Source organism: Symphalangus syndactylus, chromosome 13 (assembly GCF_028878055.3).
Source record: "Symphalangus syndactylus isolate Jambi chromosome 13, NHGRI_mSymSyn1-v2.1_pri, whole genome shotgun sequence".
Lineage (NCBI taxonomy): Eukaryota > Metazoa > Chordata > Mammalia > Primates > Hylobatidae > Symphalangus > Symphalangus syndactylus.
Genome location: NC_072435.2, coordinates 90,909,188 through 90,928,131, shown reverse-complemented (window position 1 = coordinate 90,928,131; position 18,944 = coordinate 90,909,188). Strand labels below are relative to the sequence as shown.

General features: G+C 42.2%; 1 protein-coding gene across 7 annotated transcripts in view; it reads left to right on the top strand.

Annotated features, from left to right (window-relative positions):
* The first annotated feature begins 841 nt into the window (after positions 1 to 841).
* The window catches only part of USP44 (ubiquitin specific peptidase 44), a 36,016-nt gene continuing 17,913 nt past the window's right edge, over positions 842 to 18,944 (top strand). The window contains exons 1-3 of one of the 7 annotated variants that reach the window (XM_063614253.1): positions 5,934 to 8,555; positions 17,267 to 17,584; positions 18,816 to 18,869. The gene's annotated coding sequence lies outside the window, so the exon portion shown is untranslated. Of the gene's footprint in view, positions 1,058 to 2,642; positions 2,849 to 5,252; positions 5,603 to 5,933; positions 8,556 to 13,328; positions 18,870 to 18,944 lie in introns of those variants that run through there. The other 6 variants (XM_055238745.2, XM_055238741.2, XM_055238744.2 and 3 more) reach the window with 6 other exon arrangements.

Genomic DNA, 18,944 nt, shown 5'->3' with positions numbered 1-18,944 from the left:
ATTGTGAAGAAGATAGGACAGATACTATTTTCCAAACTCTACAAATGAGATAGAAATTTTAAAAATCCTGAAAGGATTGCAAATAACTAGATAGACAAATTGTTATTATAGCTAAATGAGTTCTAATTTAAAATTTAAGTATTTCTGGCATGCAATATGGTTTTTCCTGTAATTCCATGAAAGCAAAATATTAATAATAGAAAAATCAAAACTCTTGCTTTCCTATTATAATGCCATAAAACCATTCTGGAAGGTCGTTTGAGAGATACGAAGAGTCTTAGTTGTCTCCCTCTGATCTACACATCACATATATATGCGCATATGTGTATATATATATATATGTGTGTCTGTGTGTATAGTGTGTGCGTGTGTGTGTGTGTGTATTCTACTCTCATCACCTCCCATAGCTTATCCTTGCAAAGAAAGTACCTTGGCTTAGTAAAATATCTATCCCACTGATCTGTCACAATGTTTAAAATGTCATTTTAGAAATTCCATACTCTGGGTGTCTACAGGAGTTTCCATTAGAACAGTCTTAGAGAGAAATGAAAAAAAAAATACTAAACACTAATAATACAAAGTAGATAACTTTACTTCATAACTGAGCTCCTTAGATAATGACAGGTTGGGGCCAGGCATGGTGGCTCATGCTCATAACCCCAGCACTTTGGGAGGCTGAGGCACAAGGATTGCTTGAGACCAGGAGTTTGAGACCAGCCTGGGTAACATAGGGAGAACCCCCCTCCACCCCCACATCTCTACAAAAAATCAATTAGCAGAAGTTGTGTCGCATGCCTGTGGTCCCCGTTACACAGGAAGCTGAGGTGGGAGGATTGCTTGAGCCTGACAGGTCAAGGCTGCAGTGAGCCATGATCACGCTACTGCACTCCAGCCTGGTGACAAAACCCTGTCTCCATTTTAAAAATAAATAAAAAGAGAGAGAGAATGAAAGGTTGGGGTACCTGTCCTGAACAAAATGGGAAAAGTTTTGATGGGAAGGAAGAGAGACAGACTGCAGTAAAGCCCTGGACACAGCATCCTGAGGATCCCTGTAAAAGTGAGTATAGAGTGGGCCAGGCATGGTGGCTCACGCCTGTAATCCCAGCACTTGGGGAGGCCGAGGCGGGTGGATCACGAGGTCAGGAGTTGGAGACCAGCCTGACCAACAGGGTGAAACCCCGTCTCTACTAAAAATGCAAAAATTAGCCAGGCATGGTGGTGCATACCTGTAATCCCAGGTACTCAGGAGGCTGAGGCAGGGGAACTGCTTGAACCCAGGAGGCAGAGGTTGCAGTGAGCCGAGACCACACCACGGCACTCCAGCCTGGGTGACAGAGCGAGACTCTGTCTCAAAAAAGAAAAGAAAAGAAAAGAAAAACTGAGTATAGGGTGGAGGTGGAGTGGATGTTTAAAAAGGGGGAGAAATGGACTCACTTCCATTAATACCTAAACCCTGGGGCTCAGGGTTTCAGTTTCCACTAGGCCTATGCTGGAAGTTCACCTCCAAGGTACAAGTTTCCCTGACAGACCACCAAATAAACAATGGTCTTTTAAAAACAAATCAGCTTTGGTACCATCTACTCAGCTAGCATTTACCTTCCTTACCTGCTACCACCCTCATTCTTAGAATTAAAGAAAAAAGGCGAATTCTAAAGCCCCTTCTACTCACTTTCCTCCACTAAGGCCATAGCTTACATCTGCTGCTCTTTTTTCCATACTCCTCTTTTCTCAACTCCTTTCTTTCATATTTGCCAGAAATTTAAGGTCGTTTGGGTTCCTCTCATTTAAAAAGTTCAACTGAAGTGTGTTGCTACACCTTAATCAAAAGTTTATGGTTATTTAGCGTTTCTTTACCCACTTCCTCTACTCAATCCTTCATCTCCTCATAACCATTGAAATAAATGCTATGAATATCTCAACGCTTAGCATGGTGCCAGGCATTTAGGTGTTCAAAAAAATATTAAACGAATCTTAGTTATTAGGTAAGAGCATTGTCTGTAAAACTCTGAAAAGTCTTAAAAGTAGATTCCTAAAATTTCATAAGCTCATAAATTCTTTAGTCTGCAATTATGATTCCCGAAATATTCTTCGATTCCTGAAAGACTGGACTAGGAAATTCTAAAAATCGACATAAAGCATAAAAAGCCACACTGAAGTTTATGAAATTTACAATGTTTTGTCTTCTTTTAATTTATTCATACTTTTCTCTCAGGATACAAAGGGCAAAACTAGTTTGTGTAGTAACTCAGAATTGAGTAGTTACACATCCATTAGGTTTCAGAATCGTTAAAATTTTATCTTGTTTAGGAAACTGCTTACCTTGGAAGGGCAAATTGCCATTTCTCTCCATCTGGGGATCAGGGAAGCAAGGGAAGCTCCCCTAAACATCACTTCCACGCCCCTATATTATGCTAAGGAACTTCTGGTTGATTCATTAGGCGTTTCAGCAGTGTTTTTGGCCGGTACTAGGAACTGTGGAGAGGTATAGAAAGGGAGCAAGTGCACAGTCCCGGCACCCAAAGAGGTTAAGATGCAAATAGAAGCAGGCTCAGAACTCGGAACAAAAGCAGTGACTGCATAATAATGCACTGCTGGGGGTGGGGGATGGGGATCTGCACGCCCGGTTTGTGACTTCAGGAAAGCAGTTTCCAGGAGGTGAGAGTTTAAGCCAGACCTGAAAGAGGTTGATTTGTAATGATTTGCAGGGGGGCACTGGAGGCAGCGGCCAGGACTTTTCACTTAGGAGATCAGCATTTGCCGTGATGGAAACTGGGCGATCCCACAGGGACTGACCTCTGAGTTATCCAAAGGCCGACCTGGGGAAAGACTGATTTTGAGGTTTTAATAGGTAAGTTTGGGGACATCATTGATGAAGGTGGGCAGGAAAGGAGGCTTTTTTCTTTTCTTTTCTTTTTTAATGTTACAGTAAAAAGCTTAGATTCAAAGAGATGGGTAAAAAACAAATAGGAAAATTTAAGGAGAAGAATGACTATGATTGCTGTGTAAAAATAAAATTGCAATAGGGAGGTTCTGGAGCTCAGGAAATGAGCTAGAACAGCTACAATTTAGGCCTAGGTAGTGAAGATCATGAATAAAATGGTAGCTGAGGAAATTTCAAAGTTGAATAAGTAGCAATAAGTATGAAGGAAAATCTAAACTACAAACATCTGCTCTTTAATTACTAACACTAGTAATGAGAATTTCTTGTCTCCAGCCTCTTCCCTTCCCACTCCGCACCTCTTCCTAGCTTACATCATTGTATTAAGGCATTTTATTGAAGACACTATTCAGCACTCTCCACCTATGCCTTACACAGCTTGCCTTTGCTTTTCTTCCCATTTCACTTTTTCTCTTCATTTATTCACATCATTTTAGTCCTTAAAAGACCCTGCCCAATTACTAGATCAGAGGGAGACAACTAAGACTCTTCATATCTCCCAAACGACCTTCCAGAATGGTTTTATGGCATTATAATAGGAAAGCAAGAGTTTTGATTTTTCTATTATTAATATTTTGCTTTCATGGAATTACAGGAAAAACCATATTGCATGCCAGAAATACTTAAATTTTAAATATTTCATCTTAAGAGATGCCCTCATGTAATGCTTTTAATGCATTTGAGAAATTCAGGTGGTGGGCAAAAGTACAACACAGAGGTTAGATGTTTTGAGTGGGAGAAGTGCACTGTGATCACTATTGAATCAAAATCATTACGCACTTAAATATATAGAAAAAAGAATGAAATGAGTATTAAACTATGCAAATTCATCCCTTTAATCTTTATTTGTGTGACTATATTTTATGCAGTTGTAACCTTAATGTACATATTTGGTATTTTTTTCAAACATGAATCGATTAGACATTGTTGCTATTTTGTTATCTATTTTGTTAACATAACAACTTCCTGTGTTATATCAGATTTTTTTTTTTTTTTTTTTTTTTTTTTCTGAGACTGTGTTTCGCTCTTGCTGCTGCCCAGGCTTAAGTGCAATTGTGGATCTCAGCTCACCACAACCTCCGCCTCCTGGGTTCAAGCAATTCTTCTGCCTCAGCCTACTGAGTAGCTGGGATTACAGGTGCTCACCACCACGCCCAGATAATTTTTGTATTTTTAGTAGAGACAGGGTTTCACTATGTTGGCCAGGCTGGTCTCGAACTCCGGACCTCAGGTGATCCACTCGCCTCGGCCTCCCAAAGTGCTGCTATTACAGGCGTGAGCCACCGCGCCTGGCCTCTATGTCAGATCTTAGCCATTTCCTGTTAGAATCCTGCCCCGCTCCTTCTCGCCTTTTACAGTGTTTGGATAATATGCTGCCAATACCTTTGTGCACTCATTTCTTTATTCAGGTCATACCACTGAAACATACTCCCCAGAATAAAATGGATGATGAAAAGATAGGAACAATTTTATAGCTTGTCTTACATATTGCAAGATTTTGCACTGCATTGATGTATTGTTAACTTTGCATGTTTGTCTTCTTTTTAAGCTCTTCTTGGAGAGTTTTTAAATTTTCAGTATACTCCACAGGGTGGCCAAAGTAGAACTGGCTCGTCATTGAGTATAGGTTCAGTTAAAAACAACAATCTGGCTCAGAGTTGAACACAAAGAATCCAATAAATATTAATGGATTAATTTTCAGGTACCGTAGCCTTGACTTTCCTGTTTTCCAGATTTCCCCTCCTTTTCCTTTTCGGTATCTACTTCATTATTTAAATGGGCAATTTCGGGTTGGGCAGTTCTGGATAGCGGTGCCCTTCCTGTGCCTGTTCTGGAACCTCTCTCGCCCTTCTGCTGTGCGAGGAAACCCAATTCACAGCCGTCATCGCCACTGAAGTTACACCCAGGGGTCGCTTCAAGAAGGAAACTTTTTCTGTAAGAATTTCTATGCCAGTGAATTGGGGAAGGTTTTAAAGATAACGGAATTTGCCACGTTTTTCTGCCAAACAATTCGACGTTGCGTAAATCGCAGAAATTCTGGGAAGGACTAACGATGTCCGTGGATGATTCTGCGGCTCACAGGCACACAGGACACTCTGGGTTTACCCTCCCGAGTCCCGATGGCACGACAGGTGCGAAGCCCGCCCGGGGAGGCAGTGCTTGTTGTCCGCACAGACCCACGTGCGGCGCTGGGGGCAGTCCGTGGCCCCGACCCCCGCCTCGAGGCGCGGAAGGCAGCCGCCAGCGGGTTCTCGGTGCCCGCGAAGAGCCGGCGCAGGGGCGGGGCTGTGGGAGGGGGCGGGGCCTGCTGCGCGTCACTGCTGTCGTAGCCGCGGGACCGGGTCGTAGTGGCCGCCGAACAGGGGGACGGGGGGGCCAGGGTGAGCGCTAAGATGGCCGTCCCGGCTCGGGCTGGTGGTAAGTGTGCGCGACGGCGCGCGGCCGCGGCGATTGGCGGAGTGAGGACCCCTGCGGGACCGGACGTGCGACGGCAGCCCCCTTGGCCGGGAGGCACCTGGGGGCGTATTCCCGCCGCGCAGGGCACTGGGGGGTCCTGAGAGAGGGAGAGACTGGGGCTGCGGGCGCGCGGAGGGGAGCGAGCCGAGGGGCGCGCGGCGGCGACGGATCCGGCGAATTTTGAGTTGGCCCCCCTGGAAAGTTTCGGTGGGTTCTGCTGCGCTCCGACCCTGTCTCGGCGGCCGCCTCAGAGTGCCCGGAGATGCTGCGGCCAGGCGCAGCGGGCTGGAGGGGGCAAGCTGGGGGAGAACGGGCGCGGGCGAGGGCTTTGGGGACGCGGAGGGGCTTCGTGCTGATCCCGGCACGAGCGTCGCGGAGAGGCGGGCGCGGGGCTGGCACTGGCTGGGCGCTGTGTGGAGCACGCAACGCCCGGGTCCAGCCGCATCCTTCCCGCTGCCCGGATTACCGCGAGGTGATGCTCGAAGCCCCGGGGCGCTTCGGGAGGGCAGTTGTGGCGCTCGGTTGAGGAGGAATGCGCTTCCCGGCGTCTTGCCCGCCTTCTCTCATCGATCGGTCCCCGCGCTGCCGGCACCTGCTGCCACTTAAAGCTTGGAAATCAGCTTCCTAAAGCCATTCCCGATGGCCTTCGATGGGAAAGAATTCCATATGGCTGAATTCATTATGGGGGATGAGAAATATGTCATTGTGGGCGCAGGGGAACCTGTTAATACGTTCAAATTTAAGAGTAGGTAAGACACCATCCCCCGCCCCCATGAGAAAAGAAAGTGAAATATAGTAACTGTTTCAAATGCAAGGTTGAGCTGCTGTTAAATTCTACTGGTAGCTCGCAGTTTTTATACTGGAAGCAAAACCATTTAGGAACCCTTGGGAGATTCACTTTCTTCTCAGACCAGTCCTCAAGTCCCCCACTCCCGCCACCTTTTAAGCCTTAATTGTTGTATCTGGGCAAGTAACGGGGATTGTGAAATTTGCATGGAAATAAGACCTTCAGGTCCTGCACTTGAATTCCTTATTATCTGTTAAGTAGCTGTCTGTGGGGGTGAAAGTAGGGGTGGTGACTTTGGGGCCTGGAATTCCATTTTGAGTTGTGTTCAAAACGAGCATTTGGTGTAAACAAGGAAAAAGAATGGGCTGTTCACTGTGGTGAAATTCGGAAAGCCAAACAGAAGTTAAGCACATGCTTATAGAATATTTCATAATCTCAGTGAGAGTCAATATTCAGTTGAATCTTGAAAGATGAAAATTTGTATTCTTGGAACTCTAATCGTTTTGTCCTTAATTTAGCATCTCAGGATATTTTAAAGAGCGTTTAAATGTTTTGGCACATTCAAGTTTTCTCCCCCCATTCTATGTTTTTTCATACTAGCCATTTGTTTTGCATATGTTCGATGTCAGATTTTTCAGTCCAGTATTTATCACTGTGGACTATCCAAATTCAAATGTAGAGATATTCTAATATTGAAGTTATTCCAGTGCATACAGTTTAGAAAGTTGAAATATCCTGACTACTTTGTGTATCAGTCCTGTTTTTCTTCCCAAATGTTAATTGTTTGAGATCTTTTAGCTTAAAAAAATTTTAAGTGATAAATGAACCCGCATTTAGTATAATATACAATGGTACGCCTTTTGGAATATTTAAAATGGAAAATCTGTTGAAGATTTGGGTTAGATATTTGAAATAAATTTTCTACCCAGTTGTCTTTCTCCCTTTTCTACAGATTCATCTTTTCTGTACTACAAAAAAAGAAAGTGTCATATCCACTCTACCAAACTTCTCTACACACTTGAATCTATTACAGCGTTTTGGTTGTGCATAAGAGAATTTTCTGCTCATTGGGTTGTTTGAGGGCAGAGTCTGTGTTTTCTATGTGTATCTCTAGTACCCGACTAACTGCTTAACGTGGAGGAAAAACCCGTGTGTAAATTTGTTGAATGGGGGCTTTGAATGGTAGAGGATACAGAAATTTGGCTTCTTGGTGGCCAAAAAACCAAAAAAACAAAAAAAAAAACAAAAAAAACCACGTGCTTTTAAGTCTCTGTTCTTCCTGCAGTGTTAGGCAGAACAAACGTGGATGCCAGATTCTAATGGAGTTGTCTGGTCCAGGGAGATTAGCGAGAGGCTGGCGCATGGGCTCAGGAGTCTAATCAAGATAGGAAATAAATCGTGTGCCCGAATAATTCTCTGAATTCAGTAACGGGGGACAGTTTTGCTACTAGGACCAGTCTAAATAGGTGACAAATAACTGAAATACAGGAGGATTCTACAGATAATGGCTTTCTGGCTAAAAGATCATTGTAAAAGGTGTAATATATTCACAGCAATTTTAGACGCCATAAAAAACTTTATTACGAAGAATTCATTTTTAATGGAGCTTTACGCGTCATAGGAAAAAGGTAATTTGTAGTCTAACGATATATTTGCTAGGTCAGATCATAGATGTGCTAGAATGACAGTCTAGGCATTTTACGCAGAGTATTTGAATTCAATTTTTCAGACCCTTGGTAGGTTGCTCAGTATTATTCTGAATGTTTCTCCCATTGTTACTAAGTTAGCTGCAGTGTATTGACGTGTAAATATGTTGATGTGACACTGATGATAAATGTTTTGGAACAAAATTACTTGTTAAGTAGGGATGGGGGTGAGAAATTCAAATAACCTGGAGGCAGAAGGTGATTTCAGGAGCTTTATCTTACAGCGTGTTCAACTAAATTCAATCTCTGCTTCAGGAGAGGCATGTTAGAGACACGAGGAAGGCCCAAGGGAAAAGGGTGTCCTTTATTGTTTAATGAGGAGTTTCAAGCGAGATCAGGGTAATTATAGATTCTAGATCTCTAAAGGAAGAAAGAATAACCGGGGCCTTTCTAGGGATAAAGGAAAGGAAATACATCATGATTGACATGGAGAGGTGCCAAAGCACATAATGGACATAATAGCATACCTAAGAGGGAGTAGGGAGGGTTTGAGAGCCCATTGTGTTCATTCGCTCAGTAATTTGTTCATTCAAAAATATTGAACCCCTTTCTGTGTACCAAGCACTGTGCTTGACCCTTGGCGTTTTACAAACATTTCTTAAGAGGACGGAATACTATGGTGGTTCCGTGAAGTAAATGGAAAATGGAAAATTGCTTATACGAGTGGGTAAGATTTACCCTAATTAGTACAAACTATAGATAAAGTTGTTTTCATTCTTATCCAAATGCATTGTGGTGGTTAGTAATTCCTAAGGCCTACTTCCTACCGAAATTACCATTTCCTCCTATCTTTTATTATGGAAAATAACAAATCATACAACTTTTAATAGCCTGTAGAGGATCTGTTTAGTTTATTTGTTACTGTTTAAAGAAAAATGTTTTGTTACAAAAATTATCTTCACTAAAATAGATAGTCAACATATTCTCCCTCTGGGAGATTTCAAGTGATTTTTTTTTTTTTTTTTTAATGAGATGGTTACTGTGACACTTTTAAGTGTATTCTATTTTATGCTCAGTGGTACTTATATTTCTTCTTTCTTTAATAGAGTTAGAATGTATATGTGTTCCTGTAAAATATGAATGCCCATTTCTTATGAAAATAGTTTATATCCCAATTATGAAGAGTTTTAAAAATTAAACATTCACAATAAGATTTGTTAAAAACTTCTTAACAAAAGATGTTTGGGAAGTGGTTAGTCATATATGAGAGTAGAAAAGTATATATTGTTCCAAAGTTTAAAGGCTTTTATGTGCCATGTTAAGAAGTTTAGATTTAGCTTGTGGTCTTTCAAGACTTTAAACAATCTTAATATTTATAAAATCGTGGCTATTTTAGAAATACCTTAATATTGATAAAATTGTGTTTATAAGACACTAAGACATATAAAATGTAAATATTGTATGATGATTATTTGACTAAGTATGAGCTATGGCGGGGGGAAGCTTCTTTTTTTTTTTTGAGATGGAGTCTGGCTCTGTCACCCAGGCTGGAGTGCAGTGGCGCGATCTCGGCTCACTGCAAGTTCCGCCTCCCGGGCTCACGCCATTCTCCTGCCTCAGCCTCCAGAGTAGCTGGGACTACAGGCGCTCGGAACCACGCCTAGCTAATTTTTTCTATTTTTTTTAGTAGAGACAGGGTTTCGCCGTGTTAGCCAGGATGGTCTCGATTTCCTGACCTCGTGATCCGCCCGCCTCGGCCTCCCAAAGTGCTGGGATTACAGGCGTGAGCCACCGCGCCCGGCAGGGGGGAATCTTCTTAATAGTGAATAAAAATGTTATTTCATGGGAGGCCGAGGCGGGTGGATCACGAGGTCAGGAGATCGAGACCATGGTGAAACCCCGTCCCTACTAAAAATACAAAAAATACAAAAAAATTAGCCGGGCGTGGTGGCGGGCGCCTGTAGTCCCAGCCACTCGGAGAGGCTGAGGCAGGAGAATGGCGTGAACCCGGGAGGCGGAGCTTGCAGTGAGCCGAGATTGCGCCACTGCACTCCAGCCTGGGCGACAGAGCAAGACTCTGTCTCAAAAAAAAAAAAAGAAAAAAAAAGAAAATGTTATCTCAGTGTCTATTCAAATTTTAACATATAGATTAATTCCTTTTTTCTTTATTTTTTCACACTATACAGATGTATAGATTAATTCTTTTTAGGAATGTATTTTTGCCATTTCCCTCATTCTGTCACTTTATTAAATAGTAATTTAATTTGACTTTTTTGTGTGTTTATTCTTCATGGTAACTTCCTGACTTTCATTAAAATATTTTTTAAAGAAGGGATCTGAAAATTGAACTGCTAATTATGCCATTAGATCTATATTATTCATACCATTGACCTTTAGTACCTGATATCCTCTTGTAAGAACCTCCAGGGTTTACAGCTGTATCGTCCCTTTCCATGCTTTCTTTCCAAGTGTCTTCATAAACTGAGGTCAAAAAGAGAGTGGCCGGCTGAAAAGTTTATTATGTCAAAGATAACTAAAATTTACAGTGGAATGTTCCTTTGTTTGTTTTTGTTTTGTTTTGGGGTTTGTTTTTTTTTTTGAGACGGAGTCTCCCTCTGTCTCCCTGGCTGGAGTGCAGTGGTGCGATCTCGGCTCACTGCAAGCTCCACCTCCTGGGTTCACGCCATTCTTCTACCTCAGCCTCCCGAGCAGCTGGGACTACAGGCGCCCGCCACCACGCCTGGCTAAATTTTTTGTATTTTTTGTAGAGACAGGGTTTCACTGTGTTAGCCAGGATGGTCTCGATCTCCTGACCTCATGATCTGCTCACCTTGGCCTCCCAAAGTGCTGGGATTACAGGCGTAAGCCACCACGCCCAGCCTGGAATGTTAGTTTTTGAAGTAAAAAAATTTAGCTACCCCTCTGATTTTTCAGTAATTCTTATAGCTTTCAAGTAGCTGGGGACTATAGTCACGCACTGCTATGAGTAGATTTTTTAAATTATTTGACCAGAGATGAGAGCTCACTATATTGCTGGAAAAACATCCTTCTTGTCTCTTTTTTTCTTCTTTTTTTCTAGAGACAGGGTCTTGCTATGCTGCCCAGTTTGGGACTTACTATTTTCTTTTTTTTTTTTTTTTTGAGACAGAGTCTTACTCTGTCGCCCAGGCTGGACTGCTGCAGTGGCACAATATCGGCTCACTGCAACCACCACCGCCTCCTGGGTTCAAGTGATTCTCCTGACTCAGCCTCCCAAGTAGCTGGGACTACAGGTGCACGCCACCACGCCTGGCTGATTTTGTATTTTTAGTAGAGACAGGATTTCACCATGTTGGCCAGGCTGGTCTCAAACTCCTGACCTCAAGTGATCCACCCACCTAAGCCTCCCAAAGTGCTGGGATTACAGTCATGAGCCACAGGGCCCAGCAGGACTTACTATTTTTTTTTTTTGAGACAGAGTCTCCTTCTGTCACCTAGGCTGGAGTGCAGTGGCACGATCTCGGCTCACTGCAAGCCCCGCATCCCAGGTTCACACCATTCTCCTGCCTCAGCCTCCTGAGTAGCTGGGACTACAGGCGCCCACCACCATACCCGGCTAATTTTTTGTAGTTTTTAATAGAGACGGGTTTCACCATGTTAGCCGGAAATTAGCTGGGGCTGACTTTTTGGCTGGTGTGCACATGACAGGTAGAAGGGTAATAAGGCAAAGATAGGTTAGAATCTGACTGTGGAGGATTTTGAAAGCAAGACTGACAAATGTATATGTTTTTATTGAAATATTTGTCAAACTATTATGAAATTAGTCGCAATCAGCATTTTTTAAACGAAACGGAATATCAGCATACTTTGTTTTGTCTTTTTGAGACAGGGTCTTGCTCTTTTGCTGAGGCTGCAGTGCAGTGGCACCGTCATGGCTCGCTGCAGCCTCGACCTCCCCATGCTCAGGTGATCCTCCCACCTCAGCCTCCTGAGTAGCTGGGCTTATAGGCACACGCAACTACGCCAGGTAATTTTTGCATATTTTGTTTCGCTGTGTTGCCCAGGCTGCTCTTGAACTCCTGAGCTCAAGCAATCTGCCCACTTTGGCCTCCCAAATTGCTAGGACTTTGTATTCTGAGCATGAGCCACTGTGCCCAGCCAGAATTAATTAATTCTTTTTTTTTTTTTTTTTTTTGAAACAGAGTTTAACTCTGTCGCCCAGGCTGGAGTGCAGTGGTGCCATTTCAGCTCACTGCAACCTCCACCTCCCAGGTTCAAGCAATTCTGCCTCAGCCTCCCGAGCAACTGGGATTACAGGCACCTGCCGCCATGCCCGGCTAATTTTTTGTATTATTAGTAGAGACAGGGTTTCACCATGTTGGCCAGGCTGGTCTTGAACTCCTGACTTCAAATGATCTACCCGCCTCGGCCTCCCAAAGTGCTGAGATTATAGGCGTGAGCCACTGCTCCTGGACCAGAATAAATTATTTTTTATTTTTTATTTTTTTGAGACGGAGTCTCACTCTATTGCCCAGGTGTGATCTCGGCTCACTGCAAGCTCCACCTCCCAGGTTCACGCCATTCTCCTGCCTCAGCCTCCCAAGTAGCTGGGACTACCAGTGCCCACCATCACGCCCAGCTAATTTTTATTTTATTTTTTTGTATTTTTAGTAGAGAGGGGGTTTCACCGTGTTAGCCAGGATGGTCTCAATCTCCTGACCTCGTGATCCACCAGCCTTGGCCTCCCAAAGTGCTGGGATTACAGGCGTGAGCCACCGCGCCTGGCTACATTATTCTTTTAAGGATTGTTTGTAAAGCATTTGTTCCAGAGTGTGTGTGTTATGTGTGTACACCTATTTACTGGGGTGTGAGGTAAAATTTTTGAGTCTCAAAGTTCAAAAGCCTCTGCATTATTGAACTACAGGGAACCATTGGAGGGTTTTAAGTACAAAAGTTAAAGGCTCACACAAGCTGAGGGGAGCAGGGAATGGGTTATATTGTGCCCATTAGGCACAGAGTTTAAGTTTTGCAAGATGAAAAGAGTTATGGAATGGATGGTTGTACAACAAAGTAAATGTATGTAACACTACTACACTGTACAGTTAAAAGTGGTGAAGATACATTTTGTTATGTGAATTTTACTAGAATTTTAAAAAGATAAATGGTGTTTTTTTTTTTTTTTTTTTTTTTTTTTTTTGAGATGGAATCTTGCTGTTTCGCCCAGGCTGTAGTGCAGTGGTGTAATCTTGGCTCACTGCAACCTCCACCTGCTGGGTTCAAGCAATTCTCCTGCCTCAGCCTCCCACCTTAGCCTAAGCCTCCTGCCTTAGCCTCCGCGCCACCATGCCTGGCTAATTTGTTGTATTTTTAGTAGAGACAGGGTTTCACCATGCTGGGCAGGCTGGTCTTGAACTCCTGACCTCATGATCCACCTGCCTTGGCCTCCCAAAGTGCTGGGATTACAGGCGTGAGCCACTGCGCCTGGCCAAAACAAATGTTTTAAATTGCTACTTCCTTATGGTGAGGTTGGGGAAATTTTTTTTCCTCTCTTTCCCAATTTTTCTGTAATGAATATGTTTTGCTTTCATAATGAGGAAATTAAAATTATAAATTTTTCATCAAAAAAGGAGTTAAAGGCTCAGAGCAAACTTGAAGGTTAATTTGGTGGGATAGTATGGAGGAGAGAGTCCAGATGATGGGAGACCAGTTTGGAGGCTACCAAAATATTGTACTCCAGGAACAATATAATAAAATCCACGAGAGTGATAGCTGTGGTAATGAAAGTAATAGAGACTTAGGGAACAATAACCCTAAGTGTATAGGAGTAGAAAAGATGGGAAGGAGAGCAGGGTGTGGTGGCTCATGCCTATAATCCCAGCACTTTGGGAGGCCGAGGGTGGGCAGATCACCTGAGGTCAGGAGTTTGAGACCCGCATGGCCAACATGGTGAAACCCCATCTGTACTAAAAATATAAAATTTGCCTTGTGTGGTGGCATGTGCTTGTAATCCCAGCTACTCGGGAGGCTGAGGCAGGAGAATCACTTGGACCCGGGAGGCAGAGGTTGCAGTGAGCCAAGATCACACCATTGCACTCCAGCCTGGACAAAAAGACTGAAACTTCACTCAAAAAAATAAATAAATAAAAGATGGAGGGGAGGAGTAAAGAAAATCCTTAAGATTTCTAGCCTAGGTCCTAGAATGATAATATAGTATGTTAGAGAAGAATACCCGATAAAAAGCTAATTTGGGAAGGTAAGATGCATAGGTAAGCTGACTTTGGGTTGTGCCTGAGACTGGTTCAGAAAGGTTAGGGCTTAGGATAAAGTCTAGGTAGTTAGCTGTCTGGAATTGATGATCGGACCTCTGCTGGAACCTCTGTAGGATGAGTTCATTATCAGAAGAGGTTTGAAGAGCTACAAAAATACAACGGGAAGGTATTACACTACCTGCGAAACTCTGGATTGTAGGTTACAAAGGGCTATAATTTGAGTAAATAGAAATTAATTTCAGAGAGTCCTCACTGTGGTGAATATAAGCAGTTTTATGCTGTCGAACTGTAACAAGTTAAATATATTACCTATGATATTTGATGTTGGAGTTTGATATATACTGTTGATTAAAAATCCCTTATAAGATCATCCATTTCTCTCCTAATCATTTTAGCTTTTTGTTTAATAAATGCTTCAGTGATATACTAATTCTACATAAAATTAGCTTTCAATAAGTCAAATATAGTTATTTAACTTTAGAGATTTGCTGAAGGGAATTTTTAAAATGCATGCTCAGTCATAGGTATGAAAAGTATGAAGAGCTTGAATGGCTTTCTTTGAACAAATTAAATTTTTTATTGTCTTTTTGCACTGAAGAATGATAAAAAAGCTTTTAGAATATTTGTAAATACATCTGTCTTTAAAAATGAAAATAGTATACTTGGTGTTTAAAAAGCCATTTCATTGGGCCGGGCACGGTGTCTCACGCCTGTGATCCCAGCACTTTGGGAGGCCGAGGCAGGCAGATCACGAGGTCAGGAGATCGAGACCATCCTGGCTAACATGGTGAAACCCTGTCTCTACCAAAAATAGAAAAAAATTAGCTGGGTGTGGTGGTGGGCGCCTGTAGTCCCAGCTACTTGGGAGGCTGAGGCAGGAGAATGGTGTGAACCCGGGAGGCAGAGCTTGCAGTGAGCCTAGATCACACGACTGCACTCCAGCCTGGGCAACAGAGCAAGACTCCATCTCAAAAAAAAAAAAAAGCCATTTCATTGACAAGTCACACTGGAGAAAAAAGAAGAAGAAAAAAAAGCCATTTGATAGCTACTAATTTGAATTTGGAGTATGAAACATTTTTTAAATGCGTGAGAATTACAGCACAGATAGTTTTAATCCTTATAGATTTCATTCCAAGCATCCTATTTGTAAGGTGGTATTATATTGCTACAGGTAATATTTTGTCAGAATCTGCATGAGGGATATAAAAATGTTTTGTCAGGTAATACCTCTTTAAAATGAATATACTGCCAGAAATCACACATCCAATCTGCTGATGCCAGAGCTAATGCATAGCTTCACAGCGGTGGATTAGCAAATGAAAAGAGGTGCTCTGAACCCAGTAGAGGAATATAGGAAGTGTCCATCCTCCTTTCTTTCCTCCAAGCTCTTAGATCTTTGTGTGATGAGGCCCCTTTGGGGATACCCTAGTTACTGTCTGAGTTACTGGAGATCTCCGGGAACAGAAGCCTGGCTCTGTAGCTCCTGCTTTCTGCCGTGCCCTTGCCTCTGTTGTCTACCCCTTACTGATTTCTTTCATAAGTAGACAGGGTAAGTGGGCCCCCTGCCCTAAAATATTAATCTCGTGATCTGTCATTCCACTATTCTGGTTTCACATCTATTTTTAAAAAGATTTTATCTTTGAGAGACCCCCTTTTAAAATGCAAATTCCCCTGGGAGAGGTCAGACCTTAGTTCTTAGCTAACATCTTGATTATCTGTTAGCACCTTACTTGGGCTTAGTACACATTTGGCTGAGAAGAAGGAATCCCTGGCTAAAAGCGATCAACTAGAAGGAAACTAGCATTTATAATAATAATTTATTATTATTTTATTATTTTATTGGCAGCTAAGATGTACTGAGGGCCATATTATTAAGTGCCAGGAGTTCTAAGTTAATTCCCTCGACAACCCTATTGGTATTATTACCACTGTTACTTTACAGATAAGAAAACTGAGGTATGTAGCACATAATTTATGGTCACATAGTAAATCCTGTCAAGGATTTAGATTCCAGGGTGTGCTTACTAACCATTTTACTGTAATCCCTCTCTTCCACCGTGATGTCTCTCAGATAGATGACATCTAATCAAGATTTCACCCTTTTCACAATTTTGTATCAAATAGAATGATGTGTTTAATTATAGATGCCACTTCCCTTTGAAGGTCAAGTACTTTGTTATTATCTAAATAGATTTTTTAGCAACAGCTTCAATGAAACAGGTACTGTTTTTGTATTCAAGGGAATTTATTTGCAGAGTAGAGAAAGGAGTAAAAAGGCTAGTGTACAATTTAGCACATACTTAACACTATCTGAGCTGTTTTTATTTAAAACATGTTATTTTTACAATTTCAAAAGTATAGATTAATAAAGAAAGTACAGTAATTTGCAGTCCCATTACCCAGAGATAACCTCAGAATAAATGTATTCTCACCAGGCTTTTTTCTGTTGAGACTTTTCTGAAAGTGTTAACTCATTCTATGTCTTTAAAATTTTGGAATGAAATGATCTTTTTTGCTGGCATTTCCTTCTTTATCTCTGCAAGGATGTGGAACTAATAATTATTTTCGGCCTGGCATGGCGGCTCACGCCTGTAATCTCAGCACTTTGGGAGGCCAAGGCAGGCAGATCACCAGGTCAGGAGCTCAAGACCAGCCTGACCAACATGGTGAAACCCCGTCTCTACTAAAAATACAAAAATTAGCTGGACATGGTGACGTGTGCCTGTAATCCCAGCTACTCAGGAGGCTGAGGCAGGAGAATGGCTTGAACCCAGGAGGTGAAGGTTGCAGTGAGCCAAGATTGCACCACTGCACTCCAGCCTGGGCGACAGAGTGAGGCTCTGTCTCAAAAAATAAAATAATATAAAAATTATTTTCTATGATTTGCCAGAAACATGTTTAACTAAATTTTCTCTGTATTCTTTATTTTATCATCTTGAATAAAAGGTAATACAGAGCCCTAGATTCTTCCCTTAACCTCCAAATTGAGTAAGTTCTCTCAACCAATGTTTGTTAAGCACTAATTCTACCTCTGCCCCCTTCTTCAAAACTGCTATTCTCCTGCAGCTTTAATTTCCTTATAATTTCTGGACTGCTAGTCTCTCTTAATCACTCGTCCCTTCTCCAGAGCTCTTTGTAATTCAGATCCCTCTGTAACCCACAGATCTGATCATATCATTCTCCTCTACAGATTTCTTCAGTGGCTCTATGTTGCTCATAGGCCCTAGAAGCAAGCTTGGGGATGATTGGGGCAAGTAATTCTCTGAGTCCCAGGTACCAGCGAGTGGCCTTAGAAGGGGAGTTACTGGTGTGTGCAGACTTCAAGTGGCCACAATGCCCTTAGCCTTGCTGACTACACATTAATAGAGGAGGGCCACAGCAAGGATCCCCTAAAGTGGTTGTTTAGGTCTAGATGCAGACCATGCTACTGTGCGTTGAGAGTAGACTGTTGGTGGCAGTAAGGCCAGAAGTGGAGAGACCATCTGGGAGACTTACTGCAGTAATCCAGGTAAGACTTGATTGTAGCTTGGATCAGGCTGGTGGCAGTAGAGGCACTAAGTCAGATCGTCAGTATATTTTGAAGGTAGAGTCAACCATTTTCCCTGAAGGATTGATTTAGAGAGAGAGTGTCACGGATGACCGTAAAGTTTCTTGCCTCATACAGAAAGATATGGGATAGTGGAAGATATTAATCACTGATGTCTCAATTTTGCCATTAGCAACTGTTGGCAAATCCTAGGTCTTCTAATAAAGTACCATATTTGACCAGATTTTAAACCTCTGGGAATTTTTAGAGAAGTAAATTTAAAATGTGCACTTAAAACGTGTGAAATGGGGGCTGGGCACGGTGGCTCATGCCTGTAATCCTAGCACTTTGGGAGGCTTAGGAGGGTGGATCACTTGAGGCCAGGAGTTCGAGACCAGCCTAGGCATCATGGTGAAACTATTTCTCTACCCAAAATACAAAAATTAGCCAGGCATAATGGCACATGCCTGTGGTCTCAGCTACCAAGGACGCTGAGGTGGGAGAATCGCTTGAACCTGGGAGGTGGAGGTTACAGTGAGCTGAGACTGCACCACTGCAGGCCAGCCTAGGTGACAGAACAAGACCCTGTCTCAAAAAAAAAAAAGAAAAGAAAAGAAAGAAAGAAACACGTGAACATGTGAGAGCTGGGACTGGTCAGTACCTGATACCTAAAAATTAAGGAACGAATATGAGATTTTACAAAAAGGTGGGAAGGAACCAAAAATCAACTGCTTTTGCAGTTTTCCTAAGGCCTGGAGGTGGCACTTGCAGGTACCATTGAAATTCACAGTTTCAGCTGCCCTAAAAATTTAATTCTTTGGTCATGATACATAGGGTGTTTTTAGTGTTCCGTAACTAGGTCTCCACCCAAACCCTGAAATTTGTCTTTGATTTGTATTAAATCAGTGAAAAAAGTGTTTTGTGATCATGACTTTTTAAATAAGATTTCTGTTCATTACATGTAAATAACTTACAGCAGAAGTGCTCCTGACTTTAACTGATAAAGGAACAAGTTCTGTGTCAAAAATCACATAAGCTTTTTTTAAAAAATAAGCTTATAATTTCAGGTAGGTTTAGGCCTGCTAGAATGTAACAAAAGCTAATTGCCACCCACTTCATGTTCTTTCTTTTTCTCTCTTTATTTCCTTGTACGTTCCTGAGAATATTCAAATACAAAAGCACATTCTCCTCTTCTGTCTTTCTTTCCCTAAAGCCAACTGTCAAGTCTATTCGGCCTCAGAGTATGTTATAGAGCCATGAATTAAAGGTAATTATTGATTTACCAAATGGAAAAAAATAAGTTTAATGGTAATCAAATAGAATAATATGATTTATTTAAATA